Genomic DNA, 4,613 nt, shown 5'->3' on the forward strand with positions numbered 1-4,613 from the left:
AATGACAGAAAGCATACCCATGAAGTTCAGCCATGTTCACAACTCAGAGTGGCCATGAATGTGACACAGAACAGCAATAGCATGGCAAATAAAATACTTCTCTTTACTCAGACTGTAAGATTAGGCGAGTGACTTGAGCTGAGTCCCTGTATAAGACTGCCAGTTATGAAAAATAATACATAAAGATATCAACTTTTAAAAGATCTCCAAGTACCTTTATTATCTAAAGGAGAAGGTAAAACCCCATCTTGTCATTATGGCAAGGAGAAAAGGAAGCTGGGAGCAGTGCTTGATATGTCTGTGGTCAACGTGAACCCTGAGCAGGAGGAAGTCAGGATGGCTAAAATCAGTCCACTGACTCACCAGGAGAGTGTCCTCCAAGGCCTGAGGTCAGGCTCCTCAAGAAGCAGGAGATGCATTAGCAAAGCTCCTAGCTCTTCACGGCCAGGCAGCAGTCCTCCCGGGCAGGGCTGCAGGGAGCAGGGCTGGCAGCAACGGTCGTCTTTGAAAGCCCGTAGAAAGGTGGAAAACAAGGGGAGGAAAAGGAAGTTCTTGGAGCCTTTGACTTCTGCCCATTAACCTCAGCCTCTTTGAGCTTAGACTCAGCAGGAGGACATGGGTAATCACAGAAAATGGCCTTTTCATTTCTTCTGCTGGTTACATTTCAGGTTTGCTTAGAGAGCCATGAGGATAGGCTTGACTGGGTGAGACCATTCTTTGGCCTCAGGAACAAAAGGACTCAAGGAAGTTATCAAATCCAGTAAAAAAAAAAGGCATTTTAAATGCTCACCGATTATTTAAAATGAGACATTATGTGAAAATCATTATTCCAGATCTGAAAGCATGTGTACTAAATGTGAACATGACATAGGTGGAGCTGGGTTTTCAGCCTGGAGAAGCAAAGGCTGGGGGGAGCTAATTGCTGTCTTCAGCTACCTTAAGGGGGTTGTAGATAAGACAGAGCCAGACTTCTCACTATCTCACACTGAAAGGATGAGAGGCAATGACTGCATCACAGCAAGGGCAATTATAAGTGGATGCAAAGAAAAGAATTCTTCCCTGTGAAGATGTTCCGGAGCATTGCCCTGAGAGGCTGGGGGATCTCTGTCTTTGCAGGTTTTCAAAAAGCTTAACTTTTTCTCCAATGTCAGGCTCTCAAGTCAAACTAAAAACTCAAATTAAAGTTGAGACGATTTATGGAGGACAGCTGCAGACACGTGTCTTGTTCCTGCTGCCACCGACACTTTTGTTCCCTATCCTTCCCTGTTGTTTTTCACCACACTTCAGGGTGCCACGGATGCATCAGCATAACTGCAAAGACAGCCACTCCTCAACCCAGCTACCTGAGTTAAAGGTTTTGCATGTTTTAGCCTGTTTTGTGTGTCAGTGCATGCCAAAAGGGTAAAAAAGTTGGGCAAAGCACATTTCTAACACCCTGGTTAAGACAGTAGCGTTATGCCTGACCTCCAGGGCATAAACACAGGTCTAGGAACAACTAAATCCAGGGAGAAAGACATTGCTGCAGCTTATATTTTGTTATTGTTCTTTCCAATTAGCAATAAATAAAAAACCCCAAAGGTATAGTTTTGGATAGACAGAGCAGGAGCTCACGTCACTGAAGGCAAGAGAAGACCCTTACCTGCTGTCACACAATTAACTCCTATACCAGTCATGTACCAGCCAGCGCAGAGGGAGCACAGCATCAATATGAAAATGCCCTGAGGTATGTAGGTGCCCATGCCTGGAACAAGGAGAAGATCCAGAGATAAGCGTCAGTGCACGAGCAGGACGTGAGGCCCATGCAATGTGCACCAGCACATTGAAGTCTGTTCAGTAAGCACTGGCTGCCTGCAGCAGTGGCCCACCTGCAACATGATCCCAGGCGAGGGCAGGTAGGTAAAGGACAGCAGCATCCCTTCAATACAGCTCATTCTTTTGTGTTTGCAAACAAAAACATCATGGGGATAAAGTCGCAGGTCAGGAATGTGAGTAAAAGGGGGAGGAGGAAAAAAGAAAAAAAGTCAGCTTCTGCACAGTTTAAATTCATACTCATAACTATTGTTATTATTATTAGCTTATTAACTATGATAATAATGTAAATAAATACAATGATCAAAATACTCTATAAATTCAGTGCATAAACAACAGTTACTCAAGGTTGCTTAATAATTCATTTTACTCAGTTTCAGAGTAACTTCCAACAGAAAAATAATAACAAAAGACCATGAAAAAACAAAATCCAGAACACCACCGTGTGTGTTGTGAACTCCTGTTCCTGTGGAGTCTTTAATGTTTTGGAACATGATATACAGCAGACACAGTATTTTATGAGGTTTTCCATACTTTTGTTTTATTTAACACGTGTTCCTGTCCAACCGAATTTTTGTCAAAGCAAGTTTCAAGTTTTTGTGAGAGAAAAAAGCAAAAGAGGACAATGTGACTGCAGAGCAGGGCAGTTGTCACGTGCAAGATATATCGTAGCCAGGACACATCCAGTTTGCTGGGCATTCATGCCAACTGAGACTGGGCATGGAAATGGGGACCTCAAACCCAGGGCATAGGAAACCCCTCTGAAAACTCCAGCTGGACTTAATCAAGCTATGGGCAAACCCAGTACATTCACACAAGAGCCTGCTCACCTCAGACCTCGCTGTTACAACACAAAGACAAGATAAAATAAATAAGAAATGAAAGAAAAAATAATAATAGTGTGAGGTGGGTTTGTTTTTTGGTTTGTTGTTTTTTTTTTTAACCCTCAGAGTTCAATTTAGGCACAGTGGTTATTGATTTAATTTCACAGCACAGGCCCACATTGATAAAAGATAGCACAGTATAATATACACATAACAAGGGAAATAATGGAAAAACAGGAAAGTGGTTTTCTTTAACTAGTTTCATTTTGTTACTACATTGTTGCCCACATTGATCCTTTTTATTTATTAACAAACAGTGACGCAGATTTTTTTAAGCAAGAGGAAAAGAAAAATTAATTTTGAAATTTTAATACTGTGGATGGTTGAAAAGTTTCTTGTGACATTTCACAAGACAATTAACTTTCAAACTAACCCTTTCTCTTAGAAGTGTTTGCTTTTCATGGAAGAGATTTGATTTTTTTAAAAAAACCCCTGTAGAATATAAAGATGTGGAGATGAATAAATATTAAGCCAAAACCAGAAAGGATTTTTTAAATTTAAGTTATCGCAACACCTCATAAAAGTTGTATTTCAGATAGCTCATATTCCTTTTCCATCTACGCCCCTGCAGTGAGCTTCCCAGTTGAACACTATATCCCATCGCACATGGGAGTCTGTGGCAGCTCCCTGGGCTGCAAGAGCTCCAGTCAGAGTCATGCCATCCCGAGTGACAACACGGAACCACGCATCAGAACTGTAACTCTGTAAGGTACCATGGAAAACTTTTTGATTGAAATAACTGATTTTTCAGGCTCAAGTTTTGCTTAGTTCTATTTATTTTTTTTTTTCCCCTAAATAAAAGGGATCAATGGCAAAAAGAAGCGTTTTCACACCCTAACAGGCTTACTGAGCCTGAGTCAGCCCTGGTAATTTTTTTCCTGTTACTAATTTGGTAGTGTGAAGCCCTGCAACACAGGTGGGGAGATAGGATCTGTACCCGGAAAAGATGCACAAAGTTAATACCTGCTACAGACCAGTCCCCCCGTTCAGTCCGTTTCGGATCAGCACTTTCCCAACATTTACCCGTCCACTCAGCAGCAACTGCCGCAGTGTCTGTTTCCAGGAGGAAGATGAAACACTGAGGTAGGTGAAGCATTATGGCAGCAGGATCGCCTTCCTGGCACCTACACAGACAGCTGGCTTTGGCTCAGATCCTAAAGGTTTACATCAACATCAATTCCCAGGTTTTGAAAGATGTGCTCTTTCAAGCATAGGTGCAAAAAAAGTTTTTTAAAAAGCCCTGCCAGACCTCACCATAAAAAATCCTACAAGCTAGCAAGCTTAATTTAGAGTATGTTCCATGTTTTGCAATTTTTATTTAAATTGCCCATAAACCCTCCCCCTAGAAGAGAATGGACAAACGTCCCATCACCTTGTACACAAACCACTTCAAGTGTGATTTGGAAAGAGTCGCAACTCTGACACTCAGTGTAAACACCATCACATTTTTTGAAGTTTTTCCATCCAAATTTAGTAGTACAGCATGGGCTTGCCTCAAATAATACTAACACAAAGCAGCTCCCCCAGGGTGTAGATAATACGCATAATCACCACAGTCTCTGCCTATTCAAGTTAACACTTCTTAACAACAGATGTAATCTTCAGTGAAACCAAGCTTTTACAAATTGCTGTTAATATGAATCATGCTTAACTTGTCTAAGTATCTCTTCTAAAGAGCTTATGTTTTCCCTAGAGGTATTTAAATTAGGAATTCTTAACCACTAATTGAATATGAACTTGGATAACTGAGCAGGTCATCTTGGCTTCTGAAATGAAGGCTGAAGGACTTTACTGTCCAGACTAAGTACTCACATTGTATAAAAACTTCATGATATGGTAAAGGTTTGAGGGGCACTGTTTCAACAAGTCTTGGGGGTGAGGAGTATCAGGTGATGCTTTCAGACGTCTCTCAACAGGTCA

Source organism: Grus americana, chromosome 3, assembly GCF_028858705.1.
Source record: "Grus americana isolate bGruAme1 chromosome 3, bGruAme1.mat, whole genome shotgun sequence".
Classification (NCBI taxonomy): Eukaryota; Metazoa; Chordata; class Aves; order Gruiformes; family Gruidae; genus Grus; species Grus americana.